The 26,956-nt window shown below is 44.0% G+C and overlaps 1 long non-coding RNA gene across 2 annotated transcripts in view; it reads left to right on the forward strand.

Moving 5' to 3' along the window:
• The first annotated feature begins 386 nt into the window (after positions 1-386).
• LOC125963367 (uncharacterized) overlaps positions 387-26,956 on the forward strand; it is a 136,560-nt gene continuing 109,990 nt past the window's right edge. Inside the window, exon 1 of one of the 2 annotated variants that reach the window (XR_007475232.1) lies at positions 387-462. This is a non-coding gene — a long non-coding RNA (uncharacterized LOC125963367). Of the gene's footprint in view, positions 463-6,702; positions 6,779-26,956 lie in introns of those variants that run through there. The other variant, XR_007475233.1, reaches the window with a different exon arrangement.

A 26,956-nucleotide genomic window follows, 5' to 3' on the forward strand; every position in this document is an offset into this window, starting at 1 on the left:
TGAGCCTTTGGTTAATTCCTCTTCCTGGTGGGAAATGAGAGTTAAATTTGCCCGTCCAGACACCTCCAGCTAGTCTCTCGTTGGTTCTCCCTATTCCTGTTCATCTTCCACAGAAATTGCAAACTGGGCCAAACAGGAGGTTAAAGGCACTGACTCTCCAAGTCGGGAGAGTGTTAGTAAAGCATCTGGAATGTTGCACCCGAGTACCAGGGGAGAAAACTGAGACATATTGGAACACGTCTCCCGATCACACGGTTGATCATACTCTGGGTTCCACATGCATGTTTTAGCTGAAGGAAGAATCCCTTAAACCTGGAGAGTTGAGACCCGTGGAATGGGTACCATGCAATATGACTTCAAAGGGTCTTCATTTGCTCACCGAACCTCTCCAATCCTATCACTGCTGCGTTTATGCCCCTGTACACATGCTTGATTCTCTTTCGGAGACATAGCAATCCATAGGTTTTAAGATACTTATTAGTCAGGTACATTGTTAGGCGTTTAATAAGGGGTGTTGAGTCCATTTCGTTGATCAAGGAGTAGCTCTTGTCTATTACACATTTGGCTTAAGGAACTTTATCTGTGATCATTTCAATCTCTGGTTTTATGCAGCACCCCAACTCACCTTTCCCCTTAAGCAAGCATAAGTTGGTTTTCTAAATTTGAGACCCTGTTCTGTTTTGTAATTCAGTTCCTCTGTAGCCAAGTTTACATTCTGTGTATTAGTGATATCTTATGATGTTTCTTTTTCTGTGTGACTTATTTCAGTTAGAATCATCATACCTGAACCCACTCATTTTCTGCTACAGGCCTGTTGACATAGATTTCATTGCTGAGTGATATTGCATTGTACATAAGTACCACAACTTCTTTATCCATTTTTCGCTTTCTGCGATATTGAACTTGTACCGTAAACGAGGTTCTAGAAAACAGAGCCGTCCCAAACTTTGGGGTGGCTGTGTCTTTTTGATTTTAATTTCCCTAAGCTATAGGACCATAAGTGGAATTGACCTAGGCTCTGTTGCTTTGTTTTTTAGATGTTTCAGGAAACACCATACACTTCTCCGGAGTGGCTGTTGGCAATTTACATCCCGCCCATCAGCATAACAAGGCTCCCAGTTCTCCATGGCCTGTCCTGCCTTTCTGGATTTTACACTTTTTTCAGATGGCCCTTTTGACCGGGGAGAAGTGAGACTTCATTGTAGTGCAGATTTCCTTTGCAAGCTTGCTTGGTTGGCCAAAAAGGGCGTATGCGTTTTTTCCTGAATATATTCAGGAAAGAACGCATACGCCCTTTTTGGCCAAGTGCATCATTGTGGACGTTCTGCCTCTTTTCCTATGCTTTAAATGGAATTCCAGTCTACCTCCCGATAGCAGTTTCCTGCAATTCTGCCCCACTTTCAAGTCCTCTTGGCAGGCTTACTTCAGTATATTTTTGGACGATAGCTGTCATTTATAACTCTGCAGGTTTGTTAATTACAGTGCCCCTGAGCTCCTTTCTTCAACTCGCTTTCTTGTGAGCTGGCCGCAACACCGCAGGATTGTTTCAGGCCCTAATCTGGTTCCGGCACGGCACGCTGAGCCTTTGGTTAATTCCTCTTCCTGGTGGGAAATGAGAGTTAAATTTGCCCGTCCAGGCACCTCCAGCTAGTCTCTCATTGGTCCTCCCTATTCCTGTTCATCTTCCGCAGGAATTGCAAACTGGGCCAAACAGGAGGTTAAAGGCACTGACTCTCCAAGTCGGGAGAGTGTTAGTAAAGCGTCTGGAATGTTGCACCCGAGTACCAGGGGACGAGAACTGAGACATATTTGAACACGTCTCCTGATCACACGGTTGATCATACTCTGGGTTCCACATGCATGTTTCAGCTGAAGGAAGAATCCCTTAAACCTGGAGAGTTGAGACCCGTGGAATGGGTACCATGCAATATGACTTCAAAAGGTCTTCATTTGCTCACCGAACCACTCCAATCCTATCACTGCTGCGTTTATGCCCCTCTACACACGCTTGATTCTCTTTTGGAGACATAGCAATCCATAGGTTTTAAGATACTTACTAGTCAGGTACATTCTTAGGCGTTTAAGATGGGGTGTTGAGTCCATTTCGTTGAGCAAGGAGTAGCTCTTGTCTATTCCATATTTGGCTTAAGGAACTTTATCTGTGCTCATTTCAATCTCTGGTTTTATGCAGCACCCCAACTCACCTTTCCCCTTAAGCAAGCATAAGTTGGTTTTCTAAATTTGAGACCCTGTTCTGTTTTGTAATTCAGTTCCTGTGTAGCCAAGTTTACATTCCGTGTATTAGTGATATCTTATGATGTTTCTTTTTCTGTGTGACTTATTTCAGTTAGAATCATCATACCTGAACCCACTCAATATGCTGCTACGGGCCTCATGACATAGATTTCATTGCTGAGTGATATTGCATTGTACGTAAGTACCACAACTTCTTTATCCATTTTTCGCTTTCTGCGATATTGAACTTGTACCGTAAACGAGGTTCTTGTAAATAGAGCCGTCCGAAACTTTGGGGTGGCTGTGTCTTTTTGATTTTAATTTCCCTAAGCTATAGGACCATAAGTGGAAGTACCCTAGGCTCTGTTGCTTTGTTTTTTAGATGTTTCAGGAATCACCATACACTTCTCCCGAGTGGCTCTTGGCAATGTACATCCCGCCCATCAGCATAACAAGGCTCCCAGTTCTCCATGGCCTGTCCTGCCTTTCTGGATTTTACACTTTTTTCAGATGGCCCTTTTGACCGGGAGGAAGTGAGACTTCATTGTAGTGCAGATTTCCTTTGCAAGCTTGCTTGGTTGGCCAAAAAGTGTGTATGCATTTTTTCCTGAATATATTCAGGAAAAAACGCATACACACTTTTTGGCCAAGTGCATCATTGTCGACGTTCTGCCTCTTTTCCTATGCTTTAAATGCAATTCCAGTCTACCTCCTGAAATCGGGTTCCTGCAATTCTGCCCCGCTTTCAAGTCCTCTTGGCAGCCTTACTTCAGTATATTTTTGGACGATAGCTCTCATTTATAACTCTGCAGCTTTGTGAATTACAGTGCCCCTGAGCTCCTTTCTTCAACTCGCTTTCTTGTGAGCTGGCCGCAACACCGCAGGATTGCTTCAGGCCCTAATCTGGTTCCGGCACGGCACGCTGAGCCTTTGGTTAATTCCTCTTCCTGGTGGGAAATGAGAGTTAAATTTGCCCGTCCAGACACCTCCAGCTAGTCTCTCGTTGGTTCTCCCTATTCCTGTTCATCTTCCACAGAAATTGCAAACTGGGCCAAACAGGAGGTTAAAGGCACTGACTCTCCAAGTCGGGAGAGTGTTAGTAAAGCATCTGGAATGTTGCACCCGAGTACCAGGGGAGAAAACTGAGACATATTGGAACACGTCTCCCGATCACACGGTTGATCATACTCTGGGTTCCACATGCATGTTTTAGCTGAAGGAAGAATCCCTTAAACCTGGAGAGTTGAGACCCGTGGAATGGGTACCATGCAATATGACTTCAAAGGGTCTTCATTTGCTCACCGAACCTCTCCAATCCTATCACTGCTGCGTTTATGCCCCTGTACACACGCTTGATTCTCTTTCGGAGACATAGCAATCCATAGGTTTTAAGATACTTATTAGTCAGGTACATTGTTAGGTGTTTAATAAGGGGTGTTGAGTCCATTTCGTTGATCAAGGAGTAGCTCTTGTCTATTACACATTTGGCTTAAGGAACTTTATCTGTGATCATTTCAATCTCTGGTTTTATGCAGCACCCCAACTCACCTTTCCTCTTAAGCAAGCATAAGTTGGTTTTCTAAATTTGAGACCCTGTTCTGTTTTGTAATTCAGTTCCTCTGTAGCCAAGTTTACATTCTGTGTATTAGTGATATCTTATGATGTTTCTTTTTCTGTGTGACTTATTTCAGTTAGAATCATCATACCTGAACCCACTCATTTTCTGCTACAGGCCTGTTGACATAGATTTCATTGCTGAGTGATATTGCATTGTACATAAGTACCACAACTTCTTTATCCATTTTTTGCTTTCTGCGATATTGAACTTGTACCGTAAACGAGGTTCTAGAAAACAGAGCCGTCCCAAACTTTGGGGTGGCTGTGTCTTTTTGATTTTAATTTCCCTAAGCTATAGGACCATAAGTGGAATTGACCTAGGCTCTGTTGCTTTGTTTTTTAGATGTTTCAGGAAACACCATACACTTCTCCGGAGTGGCTGTTGGCAATTTACATCCCGCCCATCAGCATAACAAGGCTCCCAGTTCTCCATGGCCTGTCCTGCCTTTCTGGATTTTACACTTTTTTCAGATGGCCCTTTTGACCGGGGAGAAGTGAGACTTCATTGTAGTGCAGATTTCCTTTGCAAGCTTGCTTGGTTGGCCAAAAAGGGCGTATGCGTTTTTTCCTGAATATATTCAGGAAAGAACGCATACGCCCTTTTTGGCCAAGTGCATCATTGTGGACGTTCTGCCTCTTTTCCTATGCTTTAAATGGAATTCCAGTCTACCTCCCGATAGCAGTTTCCTGCAATTCTGCCCCACTTTCAAGTCCTCTTGGCGGGCTTACTTCAGTATATTTTTGGACGATAGCTGTCATTTATAACTCTGCAGGTTTGTGAATTACAGTGCCCCTGAGCTCCTTTCTTCAACTCGCTTTCTTGTGAGCTGGCCGCAACACCGCAGGATTGCTTCAGGCCCTAATCTGGTTCCGGCACGGCACGCTGAGCCTTTGGTTAATTCCTCTTCCTGGTGGGAAATGAGAGTTAAATTTGCCCGTCCAGGCACCTCCAGCTAGTCTCTCATTGGTCCTCCCTATTCCTGTTCATCTTCCGCAGGAATTGCAAACTGGGCCAAACAGGAGGTTAAAGGCACTGACTCTCCAAGTCGGGAGAGTGTTAGTAAAGCGTCTGGAATGTTGCACCCGAGTACCAGGGGACGAGAACTGAGACATATTTGAACACGTCTCCTGATCACACCGTTGATCATACTCTGGGTTCCACATGCATGTTTCAGCTGAAGGAAGAATCCCTTAAACCTGGAGAGTTGAAACCCGTGGAATGGGTACCATGCAATATGACTTCAAAGGGTCTTCATTTGCTCACTGAACCTCTCCAATCCTATCACTGCTGCGTTTATGCCCCTCTACACACGCTTGATTCTCTTTTGGAGACATAGCAATCCATAGGTTTTAAGATACTTACTAGTCAGGTACATTCTTAGGCGTTTAAGATGGGGTGTTGAGTCCATTTCGTTGAGCAAGGAGTAGCTCTTGTCTATTCCATATTTGGCTTAAGGAACTTTATCTGTGCTCATTTCAATCTCTGGTTTTATGCAGCACCCCAACTCACCTTTCCCCTTAAGCAAGCATAAGTTGGTTTTCTAAATTTGAGACCCTGTTCTGTTTTGTAATTCAGTTCCTGTGTAGCCAAGTTTACATTCCGTGTATTAGTGATATCTTATGATGTTTCTTTTTCTGTGTGACTTATTTCAGTTAGAATCATCATACCTGAACCCACTCAATATGCTGCTACGGGCCTCATGACATAGATTTCATTGCTGAGTGATATTGCATTGTACGTAAGTAACACAACTTCTTTATCCATTTTTCGCTTTCTGCGATATTGAACTTGTACCGTAAACGAGGTTCTTGTAAACAGAGCCGTCCGAAACTTTGGGGTGGCTGTGTCTTTTTGATTTTAATTTCCCTAAGCTATAGGACCATAAGTGGAAGTACCCTAGGCTCTGTTGCTTTGTTTTTTAGATGTTTCAGGAATCACCATACACTTCTCCCGAGTGGCTCTTGGCAATGTACATCCCGCCCATCAGCATAACAAGGCTCCCAGTTCTCCATGGCCTGTCCTGCCTTTCTGGATTTTACACTTTTTTCAGATGGCCCTTTTGACCGGGAGGAAGTGAGACTTCATTGTAGTGCAGATTTCCTTTGCAAGCTTGCTTGGTTGGCCAAAAAGTGTGTATGCATTTTTTCCTGAATATATTCAGGAAAAAACGCATACACACTTTTTGGCCAAGTGCATCATTGTCGACGTTCTGCCTCTTTTCCTATGCTTTAAATGCAATTCCAGTCTACCTCCTGAAATCGGGTTCCTGCAATTCTGCCCCGCTTTCAAGTCCTCTTGGCAGCCTTACTTCAGTATATTTTTGGACGATAGCTGTCATTTATAACTCTGCAGCTTTGTGAATTACAGTGCCCCTGAGCTCCTTTCTTCAACTCGCTTTCTTGTGAGCTGGCCGCAACACCGCAGGATTGCTTCAGGCCCTAATCTGGTTCCGGCACGGCACGCTGAGCCTTTGGTTAATTCCTCTTCCTGGTGGGAAATGAGAGTTAAATTTGCCCGTCCAGACACCTCCAGCTAGTCTCTCGTTGGTTCTCCCTATTCCTGTTCATCTTCCACAGAAATTGCAAACTGGGCCAAACAGGAGGTTAAAGGCACTGACTCTCCAAGTCGGGAGAGTGTTAGTAAAGCATCTGGAATGTTGCACCCGAGTACCAGGGGAGAAAACTGAGACATATTGGAACACGTCTCCCGATCACACGGTTGATCATACTCTGGGTTCCACATGCATGTTTTAGCTGAAGGAAGAATCCCTTAAACCTGGAGAGTTGAGACCCGTGGAATGGGTACCATGCAATATGACTTCAAAGGGTCTTCATTTGCTCACCGAACCTCTCCAATCCTATCACTGCTGCGTTTATGCCCCTGTACACATGCTTGATTCTCTTTCGGAGACATAGCAATCCATAGGTTTTAAGATACTTATTAGTCAGGTACATTGTTAGGCGTTTAATAAGGGGTGTTGAGTCCATTTCGTTGATCAAGGAGTAGCTCTTGTCTATTACACATTTGGCTTAAGGAACTTTATCTGTGATCATTTCAATCTCTGGTTTTATGCAGCACCCCAACTCACCTTTCCTCTTAAGCAAGCATAAGTTGGTTTTCTAAATTTGAGACCCTGTTCTGTTTTGTAATTCAGTTCCTCTGTAGCCAAGTTTACATTCTGTGTATTAGTGATATCTTATGATGTTTCTTTTTCTGTGTGACTTATTTCAGTTAGAATCATCATACCTGAACCCACTCATTTTCTGCTACAGGCCTGTTGACATAGATTTCATTGCTGAGTGATATTGCATTGTACATAAGTACCACAACTTCTTTATCCATTTTTTGCTTTCTGCGATATTGAACTTGTACCGTAAACGAGGTTCTAGAAAACAGAGCCGTCCCAAACTTTGGGGTGGCTGTGTCTTTTTGATTTTAATTTCCCTAAGCTATAGGACCATAAGTGGAATTGACCTAGGCTCTGTTGCTTTGTTTTTTAGATGTTTCAGGAAACACCATACACTTCTCCGGAGTGGCTGTTGGCAATTTACATCCCGCCCATCAGCATAACAAGGCTCCCAGTTCTCCATGGCCTGTCCTGCCTTTCTGGATTTTACACTTTTTTCAGATGGCCCTTTTGACCGGGGAGAAGTGAGACTTCATTGTAGTGCAGATTTCCTTTGCAAGCTTGCTTGGTTGGCCAAAAAGGGCGTATGCGTTTTTTCCTGAATATATTCAGGAAAGAACGCATACGCCCTTTTTGGCCAAGTGCATCATTGTGGACGTTCTGCCTCTTTTCCTATGCTTTAAATGGAATTCCAGTCTACCTCCCGATAGCAGTTTCCTGCAATTCTGCCCCACTTTCAAGTCCTCTTGGCAGGCTTACTTCAGTATATTTTTGGACGATAGCTGTCATTTATAACTCTGCAGATTTGTTAATTACAGTGCCCCTGAGCTCCTTTCTTCAACTCGCTTTCTTGTGAGCTGGCCGCAACACCGCAGGATTGCTTCAGGCCCTAATCTGGTTCCGGCACGGCACGCTGAGCCTTTGGTTAATTCCTCTTCCTGGTGGGAAATGAGAGTTAAATTTGCCCGTCCAGGCACCTCCAGCTAGTCTCTCATTGGTCCTCCCTATTCCTGTTCATCTTCCGCAGGAATTGCAAACTTGGCCAAACAGGAGGTTAAAGGCACTGACTCTCCAAGTCGGGAGAGTGTTAGTAAAGCGTCTGGAATGTTGCACCCGAGTACCAGGGGACGAGAACTGAGACATATTTGAACACGTCTCCTGATCACACCATTGATCATACTCTGGGTTCCACATGCATGTTTCAGCTGAAGGAAGAATCCCTTAAACCTGGAGAGTTGAGACCCGTGGAATGGGTACCATGCAATATGACTTCAAAGGGTCTTCATTTGCTCACCGAACCTCTCCAATCCTATCACTGCTGCGTTTATGCCCCTCTACACACGCTTGATTCTCTTTTGGAGACATAGCAATCCATAGGTTTTAAGATACTTACTAGTCAGGTACATTCTTAGGCGTTTAAGATGGGGTGTTGAGTCCATTTCGTTGAGCAAGGAGTAGCTCTTGTCTATTCCATATTTGGCTTAAGGAACTTTATCTGTGCTCATTTCAATCTCTGGTTTTATGCAGCACCCCAACTCACCTTTCCCCTTAAGCAAGCATAAGTTGGTTTTCTAAATTTGAGACACTGTTCTGTTTTGTAATTCAGTTCCTGTGTAGCCAAGTTTACATTCCGTGTATTAGTGATATCTTATGATGTTTCTTTTTCTGTGTGACTTATTTCAGTTAGAATCATCATACCTGAACCCACTCAATATGCTGCTACGGGCCTCATGACATAGATTTCATTGCTGAGTGATATTGCATTGTAGGTAAGTAACACAACTTCTTTATCCATTTTTCGCTTTCTGCGATATTGAACTTGTACCGTAAACGAGGTTCTTGTAAACAGAGCCGTCCGAAACTTTGGGGTGGCTGTGTCTTTTTGATTTTAATTTCCCTAAGCTATAGGACCATAAGTGGAAGTACCGTAGGCTCTGTTGCTTTGTTTTTTAGATGTTTCAGGAATCACCATACACTTCTCCCGAGTGGCTCTTGGCAATGTACATCCCGCCCATCAGCATAACAAGGCTCCCAGTTCTCCATGGCCTGTCCTGCCTTTCTGGATTTTACACTTTTTTCAGATGGCCCTTTTGACCGGGAGGAAGTGAGACTTCATTGTAGTGCAGATTTCCTTTGCAAGCTTGCTTGGTTGGCCAAAAAGTGTGTATGCATTTTTTCCTGAATATATTCAGGAAAAAACGCATACACACTTTTTGGCCAAGTGCATCATTGTCGACGTTCTGCCTCTTCTCCTATGCTTTAAATGCAATTCCAGTCTACCTCCTGAAATCAGGTTCCTGCAATTCTGCCCCGCTTTCAAGTCCTCTTGGCAGCCTTACTTCAGTATATTTTTGGACGATAGCTGTCATTTATAACTCTGCAGCTTTGTGAATTACAGTGCCCCTGAGCTCCTTTCTTCAACTCGCTTTCTTGTGAGCTGGCCGCAACACCGCAGGATTGCTTCAGGCCCGAATCTGGTTCCGGCACGGCACGCTGAGCCTTTGGTTAATTCCTCTTCCTGGTGGGAAATGAGAGTTAAATTTGCCCGTCCAGACACCTCCAGCTAGTCTCTCGTTGGTTCTCCCTATTCCTGTTCATCTTCCACAGAAATTGCAAACTGGGCCAAACAGGAGGTTAAAGGCACTGACTCTCCAAGTCGGGAGAGTGTTAGTAAAGCATCTGGAATGTTGCACCCGAGTACCAGGGGAGAAAACTGAGACATATTGGAACACGTCTCCCGATCACACGGTTGATCATACTCTGGGTTCCACATGCATGTTTTAGCTGAAGGAAGAATCCCTTAAACCTGGAGAGTTGAGACCCGTGGAATGGGTACCATGCAATATGACTTCAAAGGGTCTTCATTTGCTCACCGAACCTCTCCAATCCTATCACTGCTGCGTTTATGCCCCTGTACACACGCTTGATTCTCTTTCGGAGACATAGCAATCCATAGGTTTTAAGATACTTATTAGTCAGGTACATTGTTAGGCGTTTAATAAGGGGTGTTGAGTCCATTTCGTTGATCAAGGAGTAGCTCTTGTCTATTACACATTTGGCTTAAGGAACTTTATCTGTGATCATTTCAATCTCTGGTTTTATGCAGCACCCCAACTCACCTTTCCTCTTAAGCAAGCATAAGTTGGTTTTCTAAATTTGAGACCCTGTTCTGTTTTGTAATTCAGTTCCTCTGTAGCCAAGTTTACATTCTGTGTATTAGTGATATCTTATGATGTTTCTTTTTCTGTGTGACTTATTTCAGTTAGAATCATCATACCTGAACCCACTCATTTTCTGCTACAGGCCTGTTGACATAGATTTCATTGCTGAGTGATATTGCATTGTACATAAGTACCACAACTTCTTTATCCATTTTTTGCTTTCTGCGATATTGAACTTGTACCGTAAACGAGGTTCTAGAAAACAGAGCCGTCCCAAACTTTGGGGTGGCTGTGTCTTTTTGATTTTAATTTCCCTAAGCTATAGGACCATAAGTGGAATTGACCTAGGCTCTGTTGCTTTGTTTTTTAGATGTTTCAGGAAACACCATACACTTCTCCGGAGTGGCTGTTGGCAATTTACATCCCGCCCATCAGCATAACAAGGCTCCCAGTTCTCCATGGCCTGTCCTGCCTTTCTGGATTTTACACTTTTTTCAGATGGCCCTTTTGACCGGGGAGAAGTGAGACTTCATTGTAGTGCAGATTTCCTTTGCAAGCTTGCTTGGTTGGCCAAAAAGGGCGTATGCGTTTTTTCCTGAATATATTCAGGAAAGTACGCATACGCCCTTTTTGGCCAAGTGCATCATTGTGGACGTTCTGCCTCTTTTCCTATGCTTTAAATGCAATTCCAGTCTACCTCCTGAAATCGGTTTCCTGCAATTATGCCCCGCTTTCAAGTCCTCTTGGCAGCCTTACTTCAGTATATTTTTGGACGATAGCTGTCATTTATAACTCTGCAGGTTTGTTAATTACAGTGCCCCTGAGCTCCTTTCTTCGACTCGCTTTCTTGTGAGCTGGCCGCAACACCGCAGGATTGTTTCAGGCCCTAATCTGGTTCCGGCACGGCACGCTGAGCCTTTGGTTAATTCCTCTTCCTGGTGGGAAATGAGAGTTAAATTTGCCCGTCCAGGCACCTCCAGCTAGTCTCTCATTGGTCCTCCCTATTCCTGTTCATCTTCCGCAGGAATTGCAAACTGGGCCAAACAGGAGGTTAAAGGCACTGACTCTCCAAGTCGGGAGAGTGTTAGTAAAGCGTCTGGAATGTTGCACCCGAGTACCAGGGGACGAGAACTGAGACATATTTGAACACGTCTCCTGATCACACGGTTGATCATACTCTGGGTTCCACATGCATGTTTCAGCTGAAGGAAGAATCCCTTAAACCTGGAGAGTTGAGACCCGTGGAATGGGTACCATGCAATATGACTTCAAAGTGTCTTCATTTGCTCACCGAACCTCTCCAATCCTATCACTGCTGCGTTTATGCCCCTCTACACACGCTTGATTCTCTTTTGGAGACATAGCAATCCATAGGTTTTAAGATACTTACTAGTCAGGTACATTCTTAGGCGTTTAAGATGGGGTGTTGAGTCCATTTCGTTGAGCAAGGAGTAGCTCTTGTCTATTCCATATTTGGCTTAAGGAACTTTATCTGTGCTCATTTCAATCTCTGGTTTTATGCAGCACCCCAACTCACCTTTCCCCTTAAGCAAGCATAAGTTGGTTTTCTAAATTTGAGACCCTGTTCTGTTTTGTAATTCAGTTCCTGTGTAGCCAAGTTTACATTCCGTGTATTAGTGATATCTTATGATGTTTCTTTTTCTGTGTGACTTATTTCAGTTAGAATCATCATACCTGAACCCACTCAATATGCTGCTACGGGCCTCATGACATAGATTTCATTGCTGAGTGATATTGCATTGTACGTAAGTAACACAACTTCTTTATCCATTTTTCGCTTTCTGCGATATTGAACTTGTACCGTAAACGAGGTTCTTGTAAACAGAGCCGTCCGAAACTTTGGGGTGGCTGTGTCTTTTTGATTTTAATTTCCCTAAGCTATAGGACCATAAGTGGAAGTACCCTAGGCTCTGTTGCTTTGTTTTTTAGATGTTTCAGGAATCACCATACACTTCTCCCGAGTGGCTCTTGGCAATGTACATCCCGCCCATCAGCATAACAAGGCTCCCAGTTCTCCATGGCCTGTCCTGCCTTTCTGGATTTTACACTTTTTTCAGATGGCCCTTTTGACCGGGAGGAAGTGAGACTTCATTGTAGTGCAGATTTCCTTTGCAAGCTTGCTTGGTTGGCCAAAAAGTGTGTATGCATTTTTTCCTGAATATATTCAGGAAAAAACGCATACACACTTTTTGGCCAAGTGCATCATTGTCGACGTTCTGCCTCTTTTCCTATGCTTTAAATGCAATTCCAGTCTACCTCCTGAAATCGGGTTCCTGCAATTCTGCCCCGCTTTCAAGTCCTCTTGGCAGCCTTACTTCAGTATATTTTTGGACGATAGCTGTCATTTATAACTCTGCAGCTTTGTGAATTACAGTGCCCCTGAGCTCCTTTCTTCAACTCGCTTTCTTGTGAGCTGGCCGCAACACCGCAGGATTGCTTCAGGCCCTAATCTGGTTCCGGCACGGCACGCTGAGCCTTTGGTTAATTCCTCTTCCTGGTGGGAAATGAGAGTTAAATTTGCCCGTCCAGACACCTCCAGCTAGTCTCTCGTTGGTTCTCCCTATTCCTGTTCATCTTCCACAGAAATTGCAAACTGGGCCAAACAGGAGGTTAAAGGCACTGACTCTCCAAGTCGGGAGAGTGTTAGTAAAGCATCTGGAATGTTGCACCCGAGTACCAGGGGAGAAAACTGAGACATATTGGAACACGTCTCCCGATCACACGGTTGATCATACTCTGGGTTCCACATGCATGTTTTAGCTGAAGGAAGAATCCCTTAAACCTGGAGAGTTGAGACCCGTGGAATGGGTACCATGCAATATGACTTCAAAGGGTCTTCATTTGCTCACCGAACCTCTCCAATCCTATCACTGCTGCGTTTATGCCCCTGTACACACGCTTGATTCTCTTTCGGAGACATAGCAATCCATAGGTTTTAAGATACTTATTAGTCAGGTACATTGTTAGGCGTTTAATAAGGGGTGTTGAGTCCATTTCGTTGATCAAGGAGTAGCTCTTGTCTATTACACATTTGGCTTAAGGAACTTTATCTGTGATCATTTCAATCTCTGGTTTTATGCAGCACCCCAACTCACCTTTCCTCTTAAGCAAGCATAAGTTGGTTTTCTAAATTTGAGACCCTGTTCTGTTTTGTAATTCAGTTCCTCTGTAGCCAAGTTTACATTCTGTGTATTAGTGATATCTTATGATGTTTCTTTTTCTGTGTGACTTATTTCAGTTAGAATCATCATACCTGAACCCACTCATTTTCTGCTACAGGCCTGTTGACATAGATTTCATTGCTGAGTGATATTGCATTGTACATAAGTACCACAACTTCTTTATCCATTTTTTGCTTTCTGCGATATTGAACTTGTACCGTAAACGAGGTTCTAGAAAACAGAGCCGTCCCAAACTTTGGGGTGGCTGTGTCTTTTTGATTTTAATTTCCCTAAGCTATAGGACCATAAGTGGAATTGACCTAGGCTCTGTTGCTTTGTTTTTTAGATGTTTCAGGAAACACCATACACTTCTCCGGAGTGGCTGTTGGCAATTTACATCCCGCCCATCAGCATAACAAGGCTCCCAGTTCTCCATGGCCTGTCCTGCCTTTCTGGATTTTACACTTTTTTCAGATGGCCCTTTTGACCGGGGAGAAGTGAGACTTCATTGTAGTGCAGATTTCCTTTGCAAGCTTGCTTGGTTGGCCAAAAAGGGCGTATGCGTTTTTTCCTGAATATATTCAGGAAAGAACGCATACGCCCTTTTTGGCCAAGTGCATCATTGTGGACGTTCTGCCTCTTTTCCTATGCTTTAAATGGAATTCCAGTCTACCTCCCGATAGCAGTTTCCTGCAATTCTGCCCCACTTTCAAGTCCTCTTGGCGGGCTTACTTCAGTATATTTTTGGACGATAGCTGTCATTTATAACTCTGCAGGTTTGTTAATTACAGTGCCCCTGAGCTCCTTTCTTCAACTCGCTTTCTTGTGAGCTGGCCGCAACACCGCAGGATTGCTTCAGGCCCTAATCTGGTTCCGGCACGGCACGCTGAGCCTTTGGTTAATTCCTCTTCCTGGTGGGAAATGAGAGTTAAATTTGCCCGTCCAGGCACCTCCAGCTAGTCTCTCATTGGTCCTCCCTATTCCTGTTCATCTTCCGCAGGAATTGCAAACTGGGCCAAACAGGAGGTTAAAGGCACTGACTCTCCAAGTCGGGAGAGTGTTAGTAAAGCGTCTGGAATGTTGCACCCGAGTACCAGGGGACGAGAACTGAGACATATTTGAACACGTCTCCTGATCACACGGTTGATCATACTCTGGGTTCCACATGCATGTTTCAGCTGAAGGAAGAATCCCTTAAACCTGGAGAGTTGAGACCCGTGGAATGGGTACCATGCAATATGACTTCAAAGGGTCTTCATTTGCTCACCGAACCTCTCCAATCCTATCACTGCTGCGTTTATGCCCCTCTACACACGCTTGATTCTCTTTTGGAGACATAGCAATCCATAGGTTTTAAGATACTTACTAGTCAGGTACATTCTTAGGCGTTTAAGATGGGGTGTTGAGTCCATTTCGTTGAGCAAGGAGTAGCTCTTGTCTATTCCATATTTGGCTTAAGGAACTTTATCTGTGCTCATTTCAATCTCTGGTTTTATGCAGCACCCCAACTCACCTTTCCCCTTAAGCAAGCATAAGTTGGTTTTCTAAATTTGAGACCCTGTTCTGTTTTGTAATTCAGTTCCTCTGTAGCCAAGTTTACATTCCGTGTATTAGTGATATCTTATGATGTTTCTTTTTCTGTGTGACTTATTTCAGTTAGAATCATCATACCTGAACCCACTCAATATGCTGCTACGGGCCTCATGACATAGATTTCATTGCTGAGTGATATTGCATTGTACGTAAGTAACACAACTTCTTTATCCATTTTTCGCTTTCTGCGATATTGAACTTGTACCGTAAATGAGGTTCTTGTAAACAGAGCCGTCCGAAACTTTGGGGTGGCTGTGTCTTTTTGATTTTAATTTCCCTAAGCTATAGGACCATAAGTGGAAGTACCCTAGGCTCTGTTGCTTTGTTTTTTAGATGTTTCAGGAATCACCATACACTTCTCCCGAGTGGCTCTTGGCAATGTACATCCCGCCCATCAGCATAACAAGGCTCCCAGTTCTCCATGGCCTGTCCTGCCTTTCTGGATTTTACACTTTTTTCAGATGGCCCTTTTGACCGGGAGGAAGTGAGACTTCATTGTAGTGCAGATTTCCTTTGCAAGCTTGCTTGGTTGGCCAAAAAGTGTGTATGCATTTTTTCCTGAATATATTCAGGAAAAAACGCATACACACTTTTTGGCCAAGTGCATCATTGTCGACGTTCTGCCTCTTTTCCTATGCTTTAAATGCAATTCCAGTCTACCTCCTGAAATCGGGTTCCTGCAATTCTGCCCCGCTTTCAAGTCCTCTTGGCAGCCTTACTTCAGTATATTTTTGGACGATAGCTGTCATTTATAACTCTGCAGCTTTGTGAATTACAGTGCCCCTGAGCTCCTTTCTTCAACTCGCTTTCTTGTGAGCTGGCCGCAACACCGCAGGATTGCTTCAGGCCCTAATCTGGTTCCGGCACGGCACGCTGAGCCTTTGGTTAATTCCTCCTCCTGGTGGGAAATGAGAGTTAAATTTGCCCGTCCAGACACCTCCAGCTAGTCTCTCGTTGGTTCTCCCTATTCCTGTTCATCTTCCACAGAAATTGCAAACTGGGCCAAACAGGAGGTTAAAGGCACTGACTCTCCAAGTCGGGAGAGTGTTAGTAAAGCATCTGGAATGTTGCACCCGAGTACCAGGGGAGAAAACTGAGACATATTGGAACACGTCTCCCGATCACACGGTTGATCATACTCTGGGTTCCACATGCATGTTTTAGCTGAAGGAAGAATCCCTTAAACCTGGAGAGTTGAGACCCGTGGAATGGGTACCATGAAATATGACTTCAAAGGGTCTTCATTTGCTCACCGAACCTCTCCAATCCTATCACTGCTGCGTTTATGCCCCTGTACACACGCTTGATTCTCTTTCGGAGACATAGCAATCCATAGGTTTTAAGATACTTATTAGTCAGGTACATTGTTAGGCGTTTAATAAGGGGTGTTGAGTCCATTTCGTTGATCAAGGAGTAGCTCTTGTCTATTACACATTTGGCTTAAGGAACTTTATCTGTGATCATTTCAATCTCTGGTTTTATGCAGCACCCCAACTCACCTTTCCTCTTAAGCAAGCATAAGTTGGTTTTCTAAATTTGAGACCCTGTTCTGTTTTGTAATTCAGTTCCTCTGTAGCCAAGTTTACATTCTGTGTATTAGTGATATCTTATGATGTTTCTTTTTCTGTGTGACTTATTTCAGTTAGAATCATCATACCTGAACCCACTCATTTTCTGCTACAGGCCTGTTGACATAGATTTCATTGCTGAGTGATATTGCATTGTACATAAGGACCACAACTTCTTTATCCATTTTTTGCTTTCTGCGATATTGAACTTGTACCGTAAACGAGGTTCTAGAAAACAGAGCCGTCCCAAACTTTGGGGTGGCTGTGTCTTTTTGATTTTAATTTCCCTAAGCTATAGGACCATAAGTGGAATTGACCTAGGCTCTGTTGCTTTGTTTTTTAGATGTTTCAGGAAACACCATACACTTCTCCGGAGTGGCTGTTGGCAATTTACATCCCGCCCATCAGCATAACAAGGCTCCCAGTTCTCCATGGCCTGTCCTGCCTTTCTGGATTTTACACTTTTTTCAGATGGCCCTTTTGACCGGGGAGAAGTGAGACTTCATTGTAGTGCAGATTTCCTTTGCAAGCTTGCTTGGTTGGCCAAAAAGGGCGTATGCGTTTTTTCCTGAATATATTCAGGAAAGAACGCATACGCCCTTTTTGGCCAAGTGCATCATTGTGGACGTTCTGCCTCTTTTCCTATGCTTTAAATGCAATTCCAGTCTACCTCCTGAAATCGGTTTCCTGCAATTATGCCCCGCTTTCAAGTCCTCTTGGCAGCCTTACTTCAGTATATTTTTGGACGATAGCTGTCATTTATAACTCTGCAGGTTTGTTAATTACAGTGCCCCTGAGCTCCTTTCTTCAACTCGCTTTCTTGTGAGCTGGCCGCAACACCGCAGGATTGTTTCAGGCCCTAATCTGGTTCCGGCACGGCACGCTGAGCCTTTGGTTAATTCCTCTTCCTGGTGGGAAATGAGAGTTAAATTTGCCCGTCCAGGCACCTCCAGCTAGTCTCTCATTGGTCCTCCCTATTCCTGTTCATCTTCCGCAGGAATTGCAAACTGGGCCAAACAGGAGGTTAAAGGCACTGACTCTCCAAGTCGGGAGAGTGTTAGTAAAGCGTCTGGAATGTTGCACCCGAGTACCAGGGGACGAGAACTGAGACATATTTGAACACGTCTCCTGATCACACCATTGATCATACTCTGGGTTCCACATGCATGTTTCAGCTGAAGGAAGAATCCCTTAAACCTGGAGAGTTGAGACCCGTGGAATGGGTACCATGCAATATGACTTCAAAGGGTCTTCATTTGCTCACCGAACCTCTCCAATCCTATCACTGCTGCGTTTATGCCCCTCTACACACGCTTGATTCTCTTTTGGAGACATAGCAATCCATAGGTTTTAAGATACTTACTAGTCAGGTACATTCTTAGGCGTTTAAGATGGGGTGTTGAGTCCATTTCGTTGAGCAAGGAGTAGCTCTTGTCTATTCCATATTTGGCTTAAGGAACTTTATCTGTGCTCATTTCAATCTCTGGTTTTATGCAGCACCCCAACTCACCTTTCCCCTTAAGCAAGCATAAGTTGGTTTTCTAAATTTGAGACCCTGTTCTGTTTTGTAATTCAGTTCCTGTGTAGCCAAGTTTACATTCCGTGTATTAGTGATATCTTATGATGTTTCTTTTTCTGTGTGACTTATTTCAGTTAGAATCATCATACCTGAACCCACTCAATATGCTGCTACGGGCCTCATGACATAGATTTCATTGCTGAGTGATATTGCATTGTACGTAAGTAACACAACTTCTTTATCCATTTTTCGCTTTCTGCGATATTGAACTTGTACCGTAAACGAGGTTCTTGTAAACAGAGCCGTCCGAAACTTTGGGGTGGCTGTGTCTTTTTGATTTTAATTTCCCTAAGCTATAGGACCATAAGTGGAAGTACCCTAGGCTCTGTTGCTTTGTTTTTTAGATGTTTCAGGAATCACCATACACTTCTCCCGAGTGGCTCTTGGCAATGTACATCCCGCCCATCAGCATAACAAGGCTCCCAGTTCTCCATGGCCTGTCCTGCCTTTCTGGATTTTACACTTTTTTCAGATGGCCCTTTTGACCGGGAGGAAGTGAGACTTCATTGTAGTGCAGATTTCCTTTGCAAGCTTGCTTGGTTGGCCAAAAAGTGTGTATGCATTTTTTCCTGAATATATTCAGGAAAAAACGCATACACACTTTTTGGCCAAGTGCATCATTGTCGACGTTCTGCCTCTTTTCCTATGCTTTAAATGCAATTCCAGTCTACCTCCTGAAATCGGGTTCCTGCAATTCTGCCCCGCTTTCAAGTCCTCTTGGCAGCCTTACTTCAGTATATTTTTGGACGATAGCTGTCATTTATAACTCTGCAGCTTTGTGAATTACAGTGCCCCTGAGCTCCTTTCTTCAACTCGCTTTCTTGTGAGCTGGCCGCAACACCGCAGGATTGCTTCAGGCCCTAATCTGGTTCCGGCACGGCACGCTGAGCCTTTGGTTAATTCCTCTTCCTGGTGGGAAATGAGAGTTAAATTTGCCCGTCCAGACACCTCCAGCTAGTCTCTCGTTGGTTCTCCCTATTCCTGTTCATCTTCCACAGAAATTGCAAACTGGGCCAAACAGGAGGTTAAAGGCACTGACTCTCCAAGTCGGGAGAGTGTTAGTAAAGCATCTGGAATGTTGCACCCGAGTACCAGGGGAGAAAACTGAGACATATTGGAATACGTCTCCCGATCACATGGTTGATCATACTCTGGGTTCCACATGCATGTTTTAGCTGAAGGAAGAATCCCTTAAACCTGGAGAGTTGAGGCCTGTGGAATGGGTACCATGCAATATGACTTCAAAGGGTCTTCATTTGCTCACCGAACCTCTCCAATCCTATCACTGCTGCGTTTATGCCCCTGTACACACGCTTGATTCTCTTTCGGAGACATAGCAATCCATAGGTTTTAAGATACTTATTAGTCAGGTACATTGTTAGGCGTTTAATAAGGGGTGTTGAGTCCATTTCGTTGATCAAGGAGTAGCTCTTGTCTATTACACATTTGGCTTAAGGAACTTTATCTGTGATCATTTCAATCTCTGGTTTTATGCAGCACCCCAACTCACCTTTCCTCTTAAGCAAGCATAAGTTGGTTTTCTAAATTTGAGACCCTGTTCTGTTTTGTAATTCAGTTCCTCTGTAGCCAAGTTTACATTCTGTGTATTAGTGATATCTTATGATGTTTCTTTTTCTGTGTGACTTATTTCAGTTAGAATCATCATACCTGAACCCACTCATTTTCTGCTACAGGCCTGTTGACATAGATTTCATTGCTGAGTGATATTGCATTGTACATAAGTACCACAACTTCTTTATCCATTTTTTGCTTTCTGCGATATTGAACTTGTACCGTAAACGAGGTTCTAGAAAACAGAGCCGTCCCAAACTTTGGGGTGGCTGTGTCTTTTTGATTTTAATTTCCCTAAGCTATAGGACCATAAGTGGAATTGACCTAGGCTCTGTTGCTTTGTTTTTTAGATGTTTCAGGAAACACCATACACTTCTCCGGAGTGGCTGTTGGCAATTTACATCCCGCCCATCAGCATAACAAGGCTCCCAGTTCTCCATGGCCTGTCCTGCCTTTCTGGATTTTACACTTTTTTCAGATGGCCCTTTTGACCGGGGAGAAGTGAGACTTCATTGTAGTGCAGATTTCCTTTGCAAGCTTGCTTGGTTGGCCAAAAAGGGCGTATGCGTTTTTTCCTGAATATATTCAGGAAAGAACGCATACGCCCTTTTTGGCCAAGTGCATCATTGTGGACGTTCTGCCTCTTTTCCTATGCTTTAAATGGAATTCCAGTCTACCTCCCGATAGCAGTTTCCTGCAATTCTGCCCCACTTTCAAGTCCTCTTGGCAGGCTTACTTCAGTATATTTTTGGACGATAGCTGTCATTTATAACTCTGCAGGTTTGTTAATTACAGTGCCCCTGAGCTCCTTTCTTCAACTCGCTTTCTTGTGAGCTGGCCGCAACACCGCAGGATTGCTTCAGGCCCTAATCTGGTTCCGGCACGGCACGCTGAGCCTTTGGTTAATTCCTCTTCCTGGTGGGAAATGAGAGTTAAATTTGCCCGTCCAGGCACCTCCAGCTAGTCTCTCATTGGTCCTCCCTATTCCTGTTCATCTTCCGCAGGAATTGCAAACTGGGCCAAACAGGAGGTTAAAGGCACTGACTCTCCAAGTCGGGAGAGTGTTAGTAAAGCGTCTGGAATGTTGCACCCGAGTACCAGGGGACGAGAACTGAGACATATTGGAACACATCTCCCGATCACACGGTTGATCATACGCTGGGTTCCACATGCATGTTTCAGCTGAAGGAAGAATCCCTTAAACCTGGAGAGTTGAGACCCGTGGAATGGGTACCATGCAATATGACTTCAAAGGGTCTTCATTTGCTCACCGAACCTCTCCAATCCTATCACTGCTGCGTTTATGCCCCTCTACACACGCTTGATTCTCTTTTGGAGACATAGCAATCCATAGGTTTTAGGATACTTACTAGTCAGGTACATTGTTAGGCGTTTAAGATGGGGTGTTGAGTCCATTTCGTTGAGCAAGGAGTAGCTCTTGTCTATTCCATATTTGGCTTAAGGAACTTTATCTGTGCTCATTTCAATCTCTGGTTTTATGCAGCACCCCAACTCACCTTTCCCCTTAAGCAAGCATAAGTTGGTTTTCTAAATTTGAGACCCTGTTCTGTTTTGTAATTCAGTTCCTGTGTAGCCAAGTTTACATTCCGTGTATTAGTGATATCTTATGATGTTTCTTTTTCTGTGTGACTTATTTCAGTTAGAATCATCATACCTGAACCCACTCAATATGCTGCTACGGGCCTCATGACATAGATTTCATTGCTGAGTGATATTGCATTGTACGTAAGTAACACAACTTCTTTATCCATTTTTCGCTTTCTGCGATATTGAACTTGTACCGTAAACGAGGTTCTTGTAAACAGAGCCGTCCGAAACTTTGGGGTGGCTGTGTCTTTTTGATTTTAATTTCCCTAAGCTATAGGACCATAAGTGGAAGTACCCTAGGCTCTGTTGCTTTGTTTTTTAGATGTTTCAGGAATCACCATACACTTCTCCCGAGTGGCTCTTGGCAATGTACATCCCGCCCATCAGCATAACAAGGCTCCCAGTTCTCCATGGCCTGTCCTGCCTTTCTGGATTTTACACTTTTTTCAGATGGCCCTTTTGACCGGGAGGAAGTGAGACTTCATTGTAGTGCAGATTTCCTTTGCAAGCTTGCTTGGTTGGCCAAAAAGTGTGTATGCATTTTTTCCTGAATATATTCAGGAAAAAACGCATACACACTTTTTGGCCAAGTGCATCATTGTCGACGTTCTGCCTCTTTTCCTATGCTTTAAATGCAATTCCAGTCTACCTCCTGAAATCGGGTTCCTGCAATTCTGCCCCGCTTTCAAGTCCTCTTGGCAGCCTTACTTCAGTATATTTTTGGACGATAGCTGTCATTTATAACTCTGCAGCTTTGTGAATTACAGTGCCCCTGAGCTCCTTTCTTCAACTCGCTTTCTTGTGAGCTGGCCGCAACACCGCAGGATTGCTTCAGGCCCTAATCTGGTTCCGGCACGGCACGCTGAGCCTTTGGTTAATTCCTCTTCCTGGTGGGAAATGAGAGTTAAATTTGCCCGTCCAGACACCTCCAGCTAGTCTCTCGTTGGTTCTCCCTATTCCTGTTCATCTTCCACAGAAATTGCAAACTGGGCCAAACAGGAGGTTAAAGGCACTGACTCTCCAAGTCGGGAGAGTGTTAGTAAAGCATCTGGAATGTTGCACCCGAGTACCAGGGGAGAAAACTGAGACATATTGGAACACGTCTCCTGATCACACGGTTGATCATACTCTGGGTTCCACATGCATGTTTTAGCTGAAGGAAGAATCCCTTAAACCTGGAGAGTTGAGACCCGTGGAATGGGTACCATGCAATATGAATTCAAAGGGTCTTCATTTGCTCACCGAACCTCTCCAATCCTATCACTGCTGCGTTTATGCCCCTGTACACACGCTTGATTCTCTTTCGGAGACATAGCAATCCATAGGTTTTAAGATACTTATTAGTCAGGTACATTGTTAGGCGTTTAATAAGGGGTGTTGAGTCCATTTCGTTGATCAAGGAGTAGCTCTTGTCTATTACACATTTGGCTTAAGGAACTTTATCTGTGATCATTTCAATCTCTGGTTTTATGCAGCACCCCAACTCACCTTTCCTCTTAAGCAAGCATAAGTTGGTTTTCTAAATTTGAGACCCTGTTCTGTTTTGTAATTCAGTTCCTCTGTAGCCAAGTTTACATTCTGTGTATTAGTGATATCTTATGATGTTTCTTTTTCTGTGTGACTTATTTCAGTTAGAATCATCATACCTGAACCCACTCATTTTCTGCTACAGGCCTGTTGACATAGATTTCATTGCTGAGTGATATTGCATTGTACATAAGGACCACAACTTCTTTATCCATTTTTTGCTTTCTGCGATATTGAACTTGTACCGTAAACGAGGTTCTAGAAAACAGAGCCGTCCCAAACTTTGGGGTGGCTGTGTCTTTTTGATTTTAATTTCCCTAAGCTATAGGACCATAAGTGGAATTGACCTAGGCTCTGTTGCTTTGTTTTTCAGATGTTTCAGGAAACACCATACACTTCTCCGGAGTGGCTGTTGGCAATTTACATCCCGCCCATCAGCATAACAAGGCTCCCAGTTCTCCATGGCCTGTCCTGCCTTTCTGGATTTTACACTTTTTTCAGATGGCCCTTTTGACCGGGGAGAAGTGAGACTTCATTGTAGTGCAGATTTCCTTTGCAAGCTTGCTTGGTTGGCCAAAAAGGGCGTATGCGTTTTTTCCTGAATATATTCAGGAAAGAACGCATACGCCCTTTTTGGCCAAGTGCATCATTGTGGACGTTCTGCCTCTTTTCCTATGCTTTAAATGGAATTCCAGTCTACCTCCCGATAGCAGTTTCCTGCAATTCTGCCCCACTTTCAAGTCCTCTTGGCAGGCTTACTTCAGTATATTTTTGGACGATAGCTGTCATTTATAACTCTGCAGGTTTGTTAATTACAGTGCCCCTGAGCTCCTTTCTTCAACTCGCTTTCTTGTGAGCTGGCCGCAACACCGCAGGATTGCTTCAGGCCCTAATCTGGTTCCGGCACGGCACGCTGAGCCTTTGGTTAATTCCTCTTCCTGGTGGGAAATGAGAGTTAAATTTGCCCGTCCAGGCACCTCCAGCTAGTCTCTCATTGGTCCTCCCTATTCCTGTTCATCTTCCGCAGAAATTGCAAACTGGGCCAAACAGGAGGTTAAAGGCACTGACTCTCCAAGTCGGGAGAGTGTTAGTAAAGCGTCTGGAATGTTGCACCCGAGTACCAGGGGACGAGAACTGAGACATATTGGAACACATCTCCCGATCACACGGTTGATCATACGCTGGGTTCCACATGCATGTTTCAGCTGAAGGAAGAATCCCTTAAACCTGGAGAGTTGAGACCCGTGGAATGGGTACCATGCAATATGACTTCAAAGGGTCTTCATTTGCTCACCGAACCTCTCCAATCCTATCACTGCTGCGTTTATGCCCCTGTACACACGCTTGATTCTCTTTCGGAGACATAGCAATCCATAGGTTTTAAGATACTTACTAGTCAGGTACATTCTTAGGCGTTTAAGATGGGGTGTTGAGTCCATTTCGTTGAGCAAGGAGTAGCTCTTGTCTATTCCATATTTGGCTTAAGGAACTTTATCTGTGCTCATTTCAATCTCTGGTTTTATGCAGCACCCCAACTCACCTTTCCCCTTAAGCACGCATAAGTTGGTTTTCTAAATTTGAGACCCTGTTCTGTTTTGTAATTCAGTTCCTGTGTAGCCAAGTTTACATTCCGTGTATTAGTGATATCTTATGATGTTTCTTTTTCTGTGTGACTTATTTCAGTTAGAATCATCATACCTGAACCCACTCAATATGCTGCTACGGGCCTCATGACATAGATTTCATTGCTGAGTGATATTGCATTGTACGTAAGTAACACAACTTCTTTATCCATTTTTCGCTTTCTGCGATATTGAACTTGTACCGTAAACGAGGTTCTTGTAAACAGAGCCGTCCGAAACTTTGGGGTGGCTGTGTCTTTTTGATTTTAATTTCCCTAAGCTATAGGACCATAAGTGGAAGTACCCTAGGCTCTGTTGCTTTGTTTTTTAGATGTTTCAGGAATCACCATACACTTCTCCCGAGTGGCTCTTGGCAATGTACATCCCGCCCATCAGCATAACAAGGCTCCCAGTTCTCCATGGCCTGTCCTGCCTTTCTGGATTTTACACTTTTTTCAGATGGCCCTTTTGACCGGGAGGAAGTGAGACTTCATTGTAGTGCAGATTTCCTTTGCAAGCTTGCTTGGTTGGCCAAAAAGTGTGTATGCATTTTTTCCTGAATATATTCAGGAAAAAACGCATACACACTTTTTGGCCAAGTGCATCATTGTCGACGTTCTGCCTCTTTTCCTATGCTTTAAATGCAATTCCAGTCTACCTCCTGAAATCGGGTTCCTGCAATTCTGCCCCGCTTTCAAGTCCTCTTGGCAGCCTTACTTCAGTATATTTTTGGACGATAGCTGTCATTTATAACTCTGCAGCTTTGTGAATTACAGTGCCCCTGAGCTCCTTTCTTCAACTCGCTTTCTTGTGAGCTGGCCGCAACACCGCAGGATTGCTTCAGGCCCTAATCTGGTTCCGGCACGGCACGCTGAGCCTTTGGTTAATTCCTCTTCCTGGTGGGAAATGAGAGTTAAATTTGCCCGTCCAGACACCTCCAGCTAGTCTCTCGTTGGTTCTCCCTATTCCTGTTCATCTTCCACAGAAATTGCAAACTGGGCCAAACAGGAGGTTAAAGGCACTGACTCTCCAAGTCGGGAGAGTGTTAGTAAAGCATCTGGAATGTTGCACCCGAGTACCAGGGGAGAAAACTGAGACATATTGGAACACGTCTCCCGATCACACGGTTGATCATACTCTGGGTTCCACATGCATGTTTTAGCTGAAGGAAGAATCCCTTAAACCTGGAGAGTTGAGACCCGTGGAATGGGTACCATGCAATATGACTTCAAAGGGTCTTCATTTGCTCACCGAACCTCTCCAATCCTATCACTGCTGCGTTTATGCCCCTGTACACACGCTTGATTCTCTTTCGGAGACATAGCAATCCATAGGTTTTAAGATACTTATTAGTCAGGTACATTGTTAGGCGTTTAATAAGGGGTGTTGAGTCCATTTCGTTGATCAAGGAGTAGCTCTTGTCTATTACACATTTGGCTTAAGGAACTTTATCTGTGATCATTTCAATCTCTGGTTTTATGCAGCACCCCAACTCACCTTTCCTCTTAAGCAAGCATAAGTTGGTTTTCTAAATTTGAGACCCTGTTCTGTTTTGTAATTCAGTTCCTCTGTAGCCAAGTTTACATTCTGTGTATTAGTGATATCTTATGATGTTTCTTTTTCTGTGTGACTTATTTCAGTTAGAATCATCATACCTGAACCCACTCATTTTCTGCTACAGGCCTGTTGACATAGATTTCATTGCTGAGTGATATTGCATTGTACATAAGTACCACAACTTCTTTATCCATTTTTTGCTTTCTGCAATATTGAACTTGTACCGTAAACGAGGTTCTAGAAAACAGAGCCGTCCCAAACTTTGGGGTGGCTGTGTCTTTTTGATTTTAATTTCCCTAAGCTATAGGACCATAAGTGGAATTGACCTAGGCTCTGTTGCTTTGTTTTTTAGATGTTTCAGGAAACACCATACACTTCTCCGGAGTGGCTGTTGGCAATTTACATCCCGCCCATCAGCATAACAAGGCTCCCAGTTCTCCATGGCCTGTCCTGCCTTTCTGGATTTTACACTTTTTTCAGATGGCCCTTTTGACCGGGGAGAAGTGAGACTTCATTGTAGTGCAGATTTCCTTTGCAAGCTTGCTTGGTTGGCCAAAAAGGGCGTATGCGTTTTTTCCTGAATATATTCAGGAAAGAACGCATACGCCCTTTTTGGCCAAGTGCATCATTGTGGACGTTCTGCCTCTTTTCCTATGCTTTAAATGGAATTCCAGTCTACCTCCCGATAGCAGTTTCCTGCAATTCTGCCCCACTTTCAAGTCCTCTTGGCAGGCTTACTTCAGTATATTTTTGGACGATAGCTGTCATTTATAACTCTGCAGGTTTGTTAATTACAGTGCCCCTGAGCTCCTTTCTTCAACTCGCTTTCTTGTGAGCTGGCCGCAACACCGCAAGATTGCTTCAGGCCCTAATCTGGTTCCGGCACGGCACGCTGAGCCTTTGGTTAATTCCTCTTCCTGGTGGGAAATGAGAGTTAAATTTGCCCGTCCAGGCACCTCCAGCTAGTCTCTCATTGGTCCTCCCTATTCCTGTTCATCTTCCGCAGG

Source organism: Orcinus orca, unplaced genomic scaffold (genome assembly GCF_937001465.1).
Source record: "Orcinus orca unplaced genomic scaffold, mOrcOrc1.1 scaffold_50, whole genome shotgun sequence".
In the NCBI taxonomy this organism is placed as follows: Eukaryota; Metazoa; Chordata; class Mammalia; order Artiodactyla; family Delphinidae; genus Orcinus; species Orcinus orca.